Consider the following 15,871-nt stretch of genomic DNA (forward strand, 5'->3'; position numbering starts at 1 on the left):
AAAATTTGTATTTTTGTTGGATGTAACTGGGACCCTATGTACATTGATGCGTTCCACCTCAGGTTAATCCCATTGAGCCTCGAGGACTCATTTACAAGAGAGACCTCTTTTCAAACAACGAATGACGACAACAATAGACAATCATAAAAGAGGCATACAGTTTTTTTTTATTTTTTTTTTTAACAAATTAAAATAAGATGGCAAAAAAAAAGTAGCAGAAACAGCTAGATTATAAGGCGAATGTAGAAAACTAAAAACAGGAACATGTCTGCATTGGTCCCTGCCAGGAGTCCAACAGATTCTTAAAGACACTTAGAGAGGTCAAAGGTCAAGAGCTTCAGATCTTTTTACAAGATATTCCAGGAAACAGGAGCGGAGTAGGAGAAGGTCCTTTTGTCTAGTTCAGTCCTCATTGAGGGAACACTGCAGGTAATGATGTCCTGAGAGCGCGCGCTGTAGCTGCACTCACACAGAGACATGTAGGAGGAGATGTATGAAGGCAGCAGACCAGGAAGTGATTTAAAGATGAAAATGTACCTGTGGGAGGTGTGATGTGAAGTACAAGAAAACCTCGAATCAAAACAGTTCATTCAGAGAACGGGTTTCGTTGACATTTGTTTTTTTTTTTTTTACAACTTTTATACTTTTTGTAAACATTTAACTTTACAAGAACACATTTAGATCTCTTCAATTCCTTCAAAAACAGATTAAATTTAAATAAAATTTGCTGCAGCATGCTTGCTCTGTTTTTTGTCTTGTGCTACTTTTAGCCGCCCGTCTTCCTCTACTTTTATTTATTAGCTAAGATTTTGAACCTTTTCACTTTTATCGCTTGCTCTGCATGTTTTAGTCTAAACAACTCAGTTTCATGTTCTTACACAGTCAGTGCTCAGTATTAACTCTGTATTTTCAAAGAACTGTAAATTACTCAAGTCAATCTATCAAAGCAAGAATGCGCCGCTATAAATTTATCATCACCGCCTTTCAGAATAGAGCAGCTGCCGTCAGAACAGAAGATAAAGAAGAGAAGGACACTAAAAGACTTCATGTTGGACGGTCTTCTAAATTAAAGATTGTTAAAGAACATGACGCCACAGAGATGGGACGTTACACCAGTAAAGAACCAGCAGAAGCAGAGATGACAGGTTATTAGAGAGAGCCTGTGATTCACAAAGATGTCCTCCTGACTGGAACCACTTCCACTTTCCCTCTACAGGCACACATTTGGATCAAATCTGCAGTGCCACCATAAAGTCATGTTTTGTAACAGAAAAACACTGTTCTGTACCCACTCTACCCATCTGGTCTCCGTCCCTCGTACATTACATTTTAAGGGCAACATTTTCTGCTCACATTACAATGCGTCTTTCCCCATAAGGCCGAGGACAAAACAAATGTGCCTGAAGAAAACAGGCGAGTCGAAGCGCATCTTTTCCAGAACAATTAAACGGGCTGCCTGCTGCGATGTGGTGCTTTGCATGTAAGGTCTTTCTCTACGGCCTCTTTTTGTTCCTGCTGAAAGTTTTCTGTGCAGAATCACAGCAGCAGCTCTGCTGGGTGACTTAAGGTGCTGTCGCTGCTTATTATGGACACAGAACAGGGAATATCCCCCAGGAGAGTATCGCCCACTCAAACCCAGCCATCTACAGCGAACGCATTCTGACTTCTTCTACAGCACAGCAACGCAATCTTACATTGTGGATCGTTCAAACCTCGTTTGTACGTTTTGACAATCTTTTCAGGCGCGAGCTAATATTAGGAACGGTTCAGATAAAAAGGAATAATCTATGATGCCGGGATAAAAATAGCTCAGGTTGCACTTTAGTAAAAATCTTTCATCTGAATAGTCTTGAGGCAGTTTAATGAAGTGCTCAATCCCTTTCACATTCGTGAGTAATCAGACTCAGATGTTCAGACTGCGACTCGGCGCCGAGCACATGGAAAATATTCTTCTTTTCTTGCCCTTTCCTGGACACTAAACCTTTTCTGCTGACAATGTTCACAATTATAAATTTGACATCTCTGCTTACTGTTTCTGCTGTGATCTCGGGACATAAACACTGCTCAGCAGTTCCTGTTCGAGGCGCACGGGGACCTGCTGTACTGCGTTATGTCATGCGTCTGCTTCTTCTTTGTGGAAGAACAGGAAAATTAAGCGGGCATGTGCAGAGGAGAGCAGAAATAACAGAATCGGTGTTGGAGCAACTCGGATGAACTCGTTCCTTCACGCCGTCTGCTGCTTCGAGATGTTTTACTACATGAAAGAGCTGGACGCATGACTGCAGATGATCTTCATGATGAAGAATGTTTTGTCCTCGTCCGACACTGAATCCTGGTCACCACTTGCAGACTGCGGTTCTTTACCAGGCTGATATTTAAAGCCCACTACAGGATTTCCTCCCATCGAAAAGAAAACAATACGGCGCACACCCTTCTCTGCCCACACACATCACGAGTAGGAAAGATTTTCGCAAGCAGCTTTTTATTTTTGGTCAGGTGGCTGAAGCCCGTATTTGGTATTTAAAACAAAATATCAGCACAATCAACCCGTCCAGTTATAGTTTCATCAGATAGTCGTTTCAAAGAGTACACAGTCTCCCAAACACAAACATTACCATCTATTCATCTGTTTCCTAAAGTTCAGTCGTAAGTTTTCTCCCACTTGAACTCCAACAAAGATTTTGTTTCTTAAAGCTCGACGCTGATACGAGCTTCAGAGCAGAGATAATTGTCAGTGAGTCGATCAGAAGTTTGATCTGCCTTTTTTTTTTTGATCGTTTCATCAAAGCCCAGGCTTTGTAAGAACTTATGGAGACTGGCAGCGAGTCCAAACCAACAACAAGCTGATGCAGTTTTACTGGTGTGGCATCAACAATCCACTACAAATGTTGTTTGCTGTGACCTGAAAAGAACATTTAATTTGATAAGTCGAGAACACGATGCGCAAGTACCTGTTCTGTCAAAGCTGATCAACAAACTTCAGAGAAACAGAAACCCTGAAGAACAGAGCGTTTCTGTGGTAGACGCAAGAAACACGTTAAAACACACGATCGCTTCACTAAAAACAAGTGAAATTGGTTTTTTATAGACTTTAAAGGTTTGAAGTTTTTGTGTTGACACCTTACGGTTCTTCTAAACTTTTACTGTGAAGTAGTATTTTTATTAAAGCTGTGTTAAAATACAACCCCGGGTATATACCTTTCATCATCTGGTAAGAGGCTTTCTTAAGAGTTTTATTATAAAAATTTAACACCGTCAGCAAACCCATCACACTCAGCTGAACAGAAGAAATTACTTTTGTGCTTCTGAGTGTTGAGCGACTGGAAAAAACCAGCCTGACAATGAGAGACTGACAAAGGGAGTATAGAAAGACTACAGATAAGACCAAATGCTGACAGACTCCAAAGGGAATTTGAATCCTCTAATGGATTGAAAACTACTTTTTTTTTTCTGGCTGGATGAGCAGTTATGAACTCTGTGAGGACATCATGAGACCCACGACTCTTACCGTTCTACCTACTCTGCTGGCACAAAGTAACGACTAGAATTATCCTGCACCTTACAGCAGCTTTTAGGCCTGGGCAGAAAAAAAAAAAAAAACAGCAGACAAATGTAATATGTAGTTTAGGATAAATGAAAGATGAGTAACTGTATTATTGCCTGAATTATCTTATAACTATTAGGTAATTAATGCAGACTGAAACACGTTCTCCTTTGTTACCAACTCACTGAGCAGAAGAACAAGCTGCTAGTTAAAAACACATCCCACAGATTTAATCATATCGAAGCAGCCTGACAGCAAACGACACAATTATTTAAGAACTCGAGTTGATCTTGTAATAACTAGGACTACATTATTATTATTATTATTATTATTATTAGGTTTGAACAAGATGACTACAACGTCCTCATGTATCAAAACGACTTTCGTCTAAAACGATGGCATGGAGGCGGCAGGTGAAAAAAGTTTGGCCATGGCTGCCTCAGAGGAGCCGACGGGGGAGAGGGCGGACTCCAGAAACCATCTTATCACCATCAAACTGGTTGGTCCACTATGGGAGTGCGCTACTTATGGGACTGAACTGGTTGCGGCTCCTCGGGCTGATGAAGTCCTTTGGATGAAAGATGAAACGTTTCAAACACAAAGACACCGTCCAGAGGACCTGACTTAACTTTGTTGGATTTACCTGAATTACTGAGCATGAACTTTGATGTTTGTTTTTTTTATGTTAATATAATTAGATAATAAGAATTCCTCTTAAGAGGAAGTATTGAATATAAACTAATATAAAATGTGAAGATAAAAAACAGGGCAGCACGGTGGCGCAACTGGTAGAGCTGCTGCCTCTCAGCGAGCAGGTCCTTGGTTCAAACCCCGGTCCAGGGGCCTTTCTGGGTGGAGTTTGCATGTTCTCTCCGTGCATGCGTGGGTTTTCTCCGGGTACTCCGGTTTCCTCCCACAGACCAAAAACATGCATGTTAGGCTGATTGGTAACTCTAAATTGTCCCTAGGTGTGAGTGAGAGAGTGAATGGTTGTTTGTCTCGTTTGTCTCTATGTGTTCCTGTGATGGACTGGAGACTCGTCCAGGGTGTACCCCCCCCCCCCCCCCCGCACAGTGATTGCTGGACATGGGCACCGGCGACCCCCGTGACCCAAAATGGAACAAGCGGGTAAAGATAATGGATGGATGGATGAAGACAAAAAACAAAGAAAAAGCAACGCCATAAAAAAACGTTGGAATTAGACAGAAACATGCAAATAAGAGTCCAATAAATGAGAAGAATCTGTTGCTGCTTTTAACATCTGAGGTCAAGACGATCTACCACATCGAGAGCGTTCACCGTGCCTTTTAAAACGGTTCAGGTTAGACACACGGTCAGAACTGCTGCTTCTCATTTTTATTACCCAGTAACTCTAAGTTTTGATCGTAGGATTGATCAGTCTAGATGGGCACCAGCTGTTTGTTACCCAGAAAAGAGTAAAGAAAGTGGGATGGATGGATGGATGGATGGATGGACGGATGGATGGATGGATGGATGGATGGATGGATGGATGGACGGATGGATGGATCTAGCTGCAACAGAAACGGGATCAAAGCATTTGTTTGTGAAAATATTCCAATTTTAATGAAGAGAAAAATGGGACGTCATCAATTATTGATTGAAGACAACACTCGCTGCATTAGAAGTTTAACATTCTACACAAACCATCCTCCAGCGGAGAGTTAGTTTAATTTAATCAACCTTAGGAGTTTGTTGTTGTTGTTGTTGTTGTTGTTGTTGTTGTTGTTTTTTCTTTTAAACTTCCCTCCAGCTGCACTGAAGTCAAACCCCGGGGGAGTTCAGACCTGGTGCGGGCCCAGCTGCTGCTCTGCACCAAACACCAGTTTATTCAGGTGGAAAAATACCATCAACGTTTAAAGCTAAACAAATTTTAAAGAAAAAAAACAAGTTAACGTTAACTTTGAGCAAATAAAACAAAAAGAAAAAAAAAAAACTAGTTTGAAATTTGTTTCAGTTTGGAAATTGGTTTCTTTATTTTCGTGTTATTTAACTAACGGACTGTTTTTCAGGTGATAAATCTAATTTACCCAGTTTGTCTTGATCCGAACTGACAGCAGACAGCGATTACTGTACAGTCTGCGATCTTAGGGGTCACAGATTTTGTTTAAATCACAGCTGGGTGTAAATGAGTATCTAAAGCCATGTGACAAAACAAGCACAAATAGTAAAATTTACTTCCTGCAGGAGTGAGCAATATTTTAACATTACTGTAAACACTGTTAACAGAAACCTGTGACAAAAGGCTCATTTGTCCTGCGAGGACAGAGGTTGTATGAAAAAAAAAAACTTTTACATTTTTATATATTAAAATGGAACAATTAAAATAAGAAAACTTTAGCAGGATGAAGGGAATAAAAGGAAAACCACTGAACTGCAATGGCCTCGTTGAAATTCAACATTTATGGGTTTTTTGTTTATAAAGCACATACCATTACGCATAAACCCCATGTAATTTATGTCACCTTACTGTCTCCTCTCAGAGCTAACTGCAGTGTAAACCGTGTTTTACTACCAGGGAGAACATTGGACGTCAGCTGCAGACTGTTTACAGAAGATCAGGAGTTAAATATTGTTGTCCTGTTGGGCACCATCTTCAGCTGGTGAAGTCCAGGCAGCCTTTCCACGTGAATAATAAGCGTCCAAGTGGATGTAGATGAGAGTATAAGTAACGCTGAATGAAAATTTAAAAAGTATACTTTGCATTATCTCCATGTAACTTCAGTACCCCACCTAGTTTCAGTAACTAGGGGAATACTACACAGTCAATAACAGGAAATGGTAAACCACTGCCGTTAGGTTTATTTTAGCTTCACTTCTGTATGTTTGCACACCAATATTTAAATTTGACAAATTTATGACTGTTTCAACTACCAAACCATCAAACAGTCGTTTGGGTTGTTTTCTGATCTTGTTTTCCTGTCAACCTTATGCTTTCCATGAAAAAAAGAATAAAAAAAAAAAAAAGTAAAAGGATGATGCCGTCGTGGAAAAACAAAACCAGATTCACAGACATCAGGCGTAGACTTCATCAAATTTATTACAAAGCTTTGGAGAACCACCCGACCTACAGGGAGTCGGGGCATCACAAGTGCAGAACTTGTTCATGAACTGTCCTGGATGTTTCTCTGCTCTGGTCTGTGAAACAAAAACTGGTTCTTCAGACCAGAAGTGGACAGATTTACTGGCTGATGCTGGTCACTTAAATACATTTTAAAAAGCAGCAATTGTCCATGCATGTAGTTTGCAAGTAGGAAAATAAAGATGAAATAATAAAGTCGATGCTCAATAATCCAGGTATACAATCCAACATTTTTCAGTCAGGTCAACTGGATGGTTTCTTTTTTTGTGCTGAAACGTTTCGCCTTCAATCCAGAAGGCTTCATCAGTCAAGGAAACACACAACACAGCTGATTCTTCCCCCAAACAGCTTACTCCAAAGTGGAACAAACCAGTTCTGTTGGTGCTAAGATGGTCTCTTAGGTACGCCCCCTCCTCCATTGCCGGCCCTCTTCCTTGTCGACAGTCGTGTCAAACTGGTTGAAATAATGCTCCCGTTGTTGTGACCTGTACAAGTTCTAATAAGGATTGCAAAATGGGTTTATTTGAATTCAATATTTTGTTCAATGAAAAATACACCTGGATCTAAAACAGAAACGGTGCTGCACATTGTAAAACAAAGTCCAGCCTAATAAATTGAGTTTATGAGCCTTGGCCTCAGGGAAGACGTGCTCCTCAGCCTCAGTTCGAGCTTTGAGGCTGCACAACCTTCAAACCTGAGCGAAGGGAGGGTGAGTAGTTTATGAGCTGGATGGGTTGGGTCCAGTTCTTTGCTCTGGTTTTACATCTGCAGGTGTAAATGTCGCTTTTTTTTTTTTTTGAGCTGATAAAAATCACTCTTTGCAGAGATTAAATGTGAAAATTGCTGCTCTATGCTGGAGAATTTAATTATTTTTGTACTTAAACAGGAGCCACTGTTCCTGCACACACCTGAGCCTAGGATAAAGAATCTCTTGATCCTGGAGCGGACATACCACAGGTTTGAATGAAGACCTGAAAGGAAGACTTCAGGCTTCACAGCATCTGCCCCTCTGGTAGGTGGTCTTGGATTGTACACTGTTCGGCCGTCAACAGACGACCCATAAAGCACAACGAGCGGGCTAATAAAGGAGTGTTGGTGCAGCTTAGTATCTGGAAAGACATGCATTTTAAAACCATTTCAGGCACTGACAGACTCGGTGCTTTGCGCAAGTCACACGTATAATTAACACGTTTCATTAGCTGCTAACTGCAGGCAGTTTCAGTCCAACAGCAACACTGACATGGTTTTAACAGCTGATTTAAAGTAGAGTTAAAACTGCATCAATCAAAAGAGGTTTCCTCACAAAGTAATAGACAGTTAAAGTATATAATGGTACTGTGCTGTAAAAGGATAACGTTAACGATCACTAGCTATGTCCTTAAGTACTAGAACACAGTTTGGACCTTGGATTTACAACAAAGTACAGCTAAATTAATTTTGGCTGTTTTACATCAGCTGTGCCACAAGAACAGCTGAAAACGGTCAGCATGTCTGCTGTGTGGAAGAATTTTCAAAGCTTAAAGGAAGAGCTTTTAACAGCCGCTGTGAAGCACTTCTGTGTGTGCGGTACTTGTTCTTCACCAAACGGGCAACTGGGGCACAGATCTGCCAAGAACTGGGAGCTGCTTTAGATTTCCATTGTCCCAAAAGGTCGCCATCCAAAACAGGAAGAACCTGCTTTTTAAACTGATACAACCAGGACCAACTCGCGTTTAAAGCTGATCACACAGACAGATAAACGGATGAGGCTAGACCATAACCCAAGAAACGGATCAACTCCGACTCTGTCTCAACCGTCTTCGTCTCTGCCAAATGGCACATGGCACATTTTACTCCCATCGACTAATTATTATACAGAAACGCAGCCGTCTATAACAATGGTCCAGACAATGACCTTGTGTAACATTTGACGCAATGCATTGTGGAGCGGTAGTACAAATCTGTATGAAGTTTTCTTGAAAAGTCTCGAGCGGATCAAAGTTATGGTCCAGACAACCAAAATCCTTGTTTTAACCGTTACCTTGAAGATAGGGTGATGAAAGTGTACGAGGCACTCCATCTAGTTATCATACATGCGTGTGAAGTCGTGTTAAATTATCTTGAGCAGATCAAAAGATATGGGGCGGGACAAGAGAAAGTTTACGGACGGGCAGAGACCATAATACGTTCGCCTTCGACAGGCATATTTAAAAAATTAAATAAATAAAAAAGTGACAATAAAAAGATTTACCAGGCAGCCAGCATTGTGAAAAGGCTTAAACTTAAACAGAAGTTCTACTCTGAAACTATTAAAGCCAAATGTTAGATAAAATATTCAAAGTTTCAAGTATAAGCTGAAAACTGACATGTTGATGGAACTGGATCAAGAACTGAGAAAAAAAAAAAAGTTAAATAAAGTTGGAGAAACATTCATGGCTGCTTGATTTGTACCTGCAATAAACGACAAATACTCATTTTAATTTGCTGTGAAAGTTTACGTATGAAATATATTAATATTTAATTGATGTCCATGATAGAGGATTGTGCCGAAAACTAAATGTTCCAGTTACTGTATAAACCTATAAATCAAACACGGATTCATAAAATGCTTCTACTATTCTGGACAAAAATCTGTTTCACCAAAACCACTGACGAGTTGTTTTACTAATTCAGTACATGACTAAATTTAAAAACGAACAAATTCAGTCAGAGTTAAACAACTGGTTTCTCAATTTTCTGTAATAACAAAGCTGAAATAAAATAACGTTTTTAAAAAATACTTATGTATTTGTGTTTGCTTAGTATTAAATCAGTTCTATTAATTTACTTGAACTGAAATTTAATAATGTGTCAAAGTTAAATCCCAAATATCGCCTTGGTGGTCAGTGCCAGTCTTGTAACCCTGAGTTTGCGGGTTTGAGCCCAGGTTGCAGCAGGAAATTGCCAAATCTTTCATGCGAGTTTGCTCGCTGTGATGACCCCTGAAGAAGGGAGCAGCTGAAATAATATTTCTTACTACTGTGCATCATGTAACGAGACGAGAGACGATGGGACACCTGTGGTCGGGTCGAGGGTGACGTTCTGCCTCAAGTGGAGGAGTTCAAGGATCTCTGGGTTTTGTTCATGAGTGAGGGAAGAATAGAGCGTGTGATTGACAGAACTGGTACACTGCAGTATTGTGGACTCTGTGCCGGTCCGTTGTGGTGAAGAGGGAGCTGAGCTGTAAGGCAAAGCTCTCTGTTCCTCCCCTCACCTCTGGTCATGAACTCTGGTAGAGACTGAAAGAATGAGATCGTGGATCCAGGAGGTTGAAATGAGTTCCTGGACTCTCCCTTAGAGATAAGGTGAAGTTCAGTTATTCGGGAGAGACTCTGAGTAGAACCGCTGCTCCTCCACATCGAGAGGAGCCAGTTCAGGTGGTTTGGACGACTAGTAAGGATGCTCCCTGGGCACCTCCCTAGAGAGGCGCTTCGAACATATTCAACTGGAAAGAGGCCCCGGGAAGACCCAGGACGTGCAGGAGACTACATCTCTTGATTGGCCTGGTCAACACCTTGGGGTCCTCCCAGAAGAGGTGGCTGTGGAGAGAGATGTCTGGACCTCCCTGATCCAGCTGCTGCCCCCGAGACCCAACTTCAGAATAAGCAGAAGATAATGGATGGAAGAAAGACGATTGGACACCGTGCCGAGGCGTCGACGGAAGGTTTTTGACATGACCCGACATGTTAGTTTGACACAGCATGTTATGCCTGTGGAGAACTTCTCTGGACGTTCAGCACTGCTGGTCCACCGTAATTAGCACATTGTTTTCCCTTTAAGCAGGTTGATGTCACACTTTTTTTTTTAAATCTCCTAGTGGAGCCGAGAAACCAAGAAAAGCGAACAAAGCAACAGAGATCCTGTTTATTTGACAAGCTCTGAAGTGAGACATTCGGTGGGAAGAAAACTGTAACCAGTGGGTCATTACTGCTTATGTCACTGACCACCCACTTACAGCATGGTTACCATTTAATTACTACACTGATATCATGAATGAGTGTGGGCGCTAAAAGCCACAGAATATTCAAATGTTGTCATTTTAAACACTGAAGTCTATACAAAATACCTTAGTGACATAAAATTTAAAAGTATAAAAACTTCAAACCATATTTGTTTCTCATCATATACATTTGACTTGATTTCCTTTGTGAACCACCAAAAAAAAAAAAAAAAAGAATTAACTTTATATTGTTTTACTTGATTTTTTCATTTCTTTATTTTTGGTATTGCTCAGAGTTTCCCAGTCTTGGACCTGCAGGGTACTTAAGGTGTTTCTCTGCTTCAACACACTTGGCTGCATTAAGTTCGCAGACTTCTGCAGAACAGGATGATCACTTGCTCTGGAAACATCTGCATTTTCTACATTTTCATTTGTGGTCAGGTCATGGAGGCAGCAGATTTAGGAGTGAAACCCAGACCTCCCTCTCCTCAGAGACACTCTCCAGCGGCTCCTGGGAGACTTCAAGGTGTTTCCAGGCCAGAGAAGGTAATCTCTCCAGTGAATCTGGGTCTGCACCGGGGTCTCTTCTCGTCTCAGTGCATGGAAAACCTCCAAAATTAAAATGTTCAGGAAGCATCCTAATCAAATGTCTGAACCACCTCAACACTACTTTTGATGCAGAGGAGCAGCAGCTCTACTCCAAACTCCCCCCAGATGACTGAGCTCCTTACCCTACCTCTAAGGCAGAGCCCGGCCACCCTACGAAGGAGCTCATTTCAACCTCTTGTATCCAGAATCTTGATCTTTCGTTCGTGGTCCAGATCTCATGACCATTGGTGAGGGTTGGAACATGCAGTTGAAGCCAGAAGTTTACATACACTATTTAAAAAGACAAGCATTTATTTCCACACCGACGTGAAATCAGAATAAACTTTTCCCATTTTAAGTCAATTAGGATTACCAATTTTTTTTCTATTTGCAAAATGCCAGAATAATGAGAGAAAAATTTTAATGCAATTTTTATTACTTTCTTCAAAGTCAAAAGTTTAAGTACACTAAGATTATTTATGCCTTTAAACAATTTGGGACATTAGATGTCATGTCTTTGGAAGCTGCTGATCGGTTTATTGATAACATCCGAGTTAATTAGAGACACACCTGTGGATGTAATTTAAGGAACACCTGAAAACACACTGCTTCGTTGTGTAACATCCTGGGAAAGTAGAAGGAAATCAGCCAACATATCAGGAAGAGAAATGTGGACTTGCACAAGTCTGGCTCATCCTTGGGTGTGATTTCCAGATGCCGGAAGGTGCCTCGCTCATCTGTACAAACAGCTATACACAAGTACAAACAAGATGGGAATGTCCAGCCGTCATACAGCTCAGGAAGGAGACGAGTTCTGTGTCCCAGAGAGATTTCTGGAGACATGTCCTGTGGTCTGACTAAACTAAAATGGAACCGTTTGGCCATAATGACCATCGTTACATTTGGAGGTAAAAGGGGGAAGCTTGCAAGCCTGAGAACACCATCCGACTGTGAAACATGGGGGTGGCAGCATTATGTTGTGGGGTTGTTTTTCTGCAGGAGGGACTGGTGCACTTCACAAAATAGATGGCATCATGAGAACATTATGTGGAAATACTGACGCAACATCTCAAGACATCATACAGGAAATTAAAGCTTGGTGTAAATGGGTCTTCCAAATGGACAATGACTGGAAGCATACTGCCAAACTGGTTACAAAGTGGCTCAAAGGGAACAAAGGCACTGTTTTGGAGCGGCCATCACAAAGCCCTGATCTCAAACCTATTGAAAATGTATGGGCAAAGCTGAAAAAGGCATGTGCGAGCAAGGCAGCCTCCAAACATGGCCCAGTTCCACCAGTTCTGTCAGGAATGGGCCAAAATTCCTGCCAAATATTGTGAGAAGTTTGTGGAAGGAGATCAAAAACGCTTGACCCAAGTCATACTACCAAATACTAATGAAGTGTATTTAAACTTTTGACTTTGAAGAAAGTAATAAAAAAGTGCCTTAAAAAATTCTCACCCATTATTCTGACATTTCATAAATAGCAAAAAAACTTGGTAATCCTAACTGACCTAACTGATCCTAAGTTTATTCTGATTTCACGTCAGACAGTGTGAAAACAATGCAATGTCTTTTTAAATAGTGTATGTAAACTTCTGGTTTCAACTGTAGATGGGCCAGTAAATCTAGAGCTTTGCCTTTCGACTCAACTCTTCACCACAACCGACCAAAGCAACCCCCTCATTACCGAGGATGAGGACCCAATCCGTTGATCCGTCTGCCACTTCATCCTGCCATCACTCAGGAACAAGGTGCCCAGATACTTGAACTCCTCCGCACGAGGCAAAGACTTCCCTTGACATGGAGTGAACGTTTCACCAGTTTCTGGCTCAGGCAACTTGTTTCTTTAAATCAGGTGAATTAGAGCAAGGACACATTTAAAACATGGTGGACATTGTGTCTCAAAGTATCAGACAGGGAAACACTGATATAGTTTGTTGGTAAAACACTGGGATTCCCTTTTGTCTCCACAATTTAAAATCACTTAAAGTAGTTCAGGTAATGTATCGGCTCTTTTCACAGTACTATGCAACTTTAAAGCTTTATATTCAACTGTGTAGATCAATAACAGCCTGTAATGGACAGGCGAGACACAACTCTGTGCAACACAGGTACTGAATAATCAGTCCTTATAGTATCAGAATATCTGCACTAAAGTATTGCTTTAAATGCCTTCCTTAAAACTCAGCTGAATACGTTTTCTAAAAAGATCATTTCATTTGTCAATTCTAAAAACAATATTCTCACAAAACGGCACCATTTCTAGAAAGGTGTCCACATGGAAACACAGAAAATGACCCAAAATGCTGCTGTAACTACACCTACCTTGTAACGTTGCCACAAAAATGCACCAAAAACAGAAGAAAAGGTGGTGCATGCCCGTAAAGCTAGCAACATGTGAACACATAAAAAATAAAAACACCACCATAAGAGAGGGAACTATGACATACTGTTTTCAAAAGGCTGTGGTTTGGTTGTTTACACAAAAACGCAAAAATGGCATTTTGAGATTTTTGGTCCCTCTAAAACTAGATTTAAAAAAATATGGCTACAAAAACAGCATTTCTATATAGAAGTAAGGCTCAAATTACAAAAAAAAAAAAATGTGTATGTTTCCAAAACTTCTCATGCTGACAACACCTCCGTAGTCCCAGGGAAAGTATTTGTCGTCGACTTCTCTGCTCCCGTTTTTGCAGCAAAGCGAGAACATTTCTCTCCGTCTAGACGGTTCTTCTCGTCCCGAGCATTTCATTGCATTGTTGACCTTGAGTTGATGTGCATGTGACAAATAAACCAAACCTCTGGTACCGGTAACTCCTATCGTTTAGGAAAAGGGTTGCAGGAGTGCATTTTAAAGTACTAATGGCAACTCCACCATGTTGACTACAAATCTGCGTGATTTATTACCCAACTTGTTCAAACGCACTAAAAACATCTTTAATTTTTGATGTAAGAACTTTTATCAATTCTGTAGGCAAAGCTGGTGCTACAAATGCAGTGGTTGTTACAAGTTCTTAGGACATTTTTAGTCAAAACTGACAAATGGTCAATGTACTAGCACAAATGTTACTGTGCAGTCTTTTTTAATTAATATTTATTTAATGTATAAAGGCTCAATAGGGAAAATGCCATGCAGGGTATAGACTTACGATGTGCAGAATATAATCTACAAGCATTGATTGAAAAGATGGATAAAACATAACTTTGAGAAATAAATGGATAGAGCTTGCCGTGTTATTAAACTTTCCATATGGTTAAGTCCCTTCACTACATGAACACGTACACACGGCATGGACAGAAACCTTACGATAGTCAGGTACCTGCTTACTACTACAGTTATGAGAGTGTGGTTATGTAGTTCCAACCACATCCTCCCATCACTTCAGAGAAGCAGTTTACCAAGAACTGAGCTCTCCGATGATGAGAAGAAGAACGTCTTGTTAGCACTGGTCCAACCTCTCATGAACAACCGTCTCCCTGCAGTTTTTATACAGATGTAACTGATGTAACGGATTTCATGACAACTTTCAGAACTCTTGATTCAATTAAGAGACTTTTGTTTCTCACAAGAATTAGCAGATTAAAGTTTTCATTCCTCTGTCCAAAGCCATGCCTTTAATGTTAGCTTTAAAGGAGTGTATTGTGTATTTTGTGTTCAAATCTTTTCACTTAATCTTCAGTTAATTAATTAAAAATAAACTCCGTTTTGTTTTTGGTGCCACGGCTGCGTTTGTCATGGATGACGGCTTTGATTTTTTTCATGTCAGTCATGATTAAGAGCGGTCTCAACATCAACACAGACGTTGGTAACGGCACAAGTTGTCCGTGAAGGGACGTTCATCTCGGCTTCACGTTGCTGTGGTTCTCGTCTCCTCTGTGACTCATGAACATTCAACCCATCTGTGTGCTGCATTTCTAATCAAATGCCAGAGAATCATTTCGAAGCGAGTTAACTTATTTTTTATGCCTCGTCATGGTGTCTTGTGTTGAGCAGCTTGACATGGCAGCTATAAAATCTAGGTCACTGAGCATTTTCATAATTTCTGCTTTGCATGGATTCTTTTAGCACCGGATTCTTCTTGTGGAAATCTCTGGATCAGTTTGCTACATTAGATAAAGCCATTAGATCTTACAGCAACAGCAAACATTTTGTATTTTTAAGGTCTTTCTCTGCCACTTTCTTTAATATAAACTATAACTGAACCCAAATCATCTTCAGTAAGAAGTCTGGTATCTAAACATTTCTTGTAACAAACTCAACTTATTTAAACTGACTAAACTTTCAGCTTACAAACGTGATCTCAGTGAAACGTGGTTCTAAAATAGTCTGGGAACTGAAACTGGACCTTGTGTAGTTAGAAATAGCTTGACAGGTATGGAAATATCTCCCCATCAGTAATGAGGCGGAGTCAAGACAAAGTCTGAAAAACTTTTTGTCAGGAAAGTCTGTAAAAACCTGCAACAACAAAAAAAAGTGAGCTGTCAAACGTTTTCCCATTTACAAAATACCAAAACCAAGTCATCAATAAACATACAAGACAAAATGACAAGAGGATTAGAGACGGACCGGACCGACACCTGACGGAAGGTTAGAGAGGGACCGGACCGACACCTGACGCAAGGTTAGAGAGGGACCGGACCGACACCTGACTGGAGGTTAGAGACGGACCGGACCGAC

General features: G+C 40.7%; 1 protein-coding gene across 1 annotated transcript in view; it reads right to left on the bottom strand.

Annotated features, from left to right (window-relative positions):
- LOC119409234 (inactive phospholipase C-like protein 2) overlaps positions 1-15,871 on the bottom strand; it is a 44,405-nt gene that overhangs the window by 22,037 nt on the left and 6,497 nt on the right. The gene's annotated exons all lie outside the window — the stretch shown is intronic.

Source organism: Nematolebias whitei, chromosome 5 (genome assembly GCF_014905685.2).
Source record: "Nematolebias whitei isolate Nwh7 chromosome 5, NemWhi1, whole genome shotgun sequence".
NCBI classification, from domain to species: Eukaryota; Metazoa; Chordata; class Actinopteri; order Cyprinodontiformes; family Rivulidae; genus Nematolebias; species Nematolebias whitei.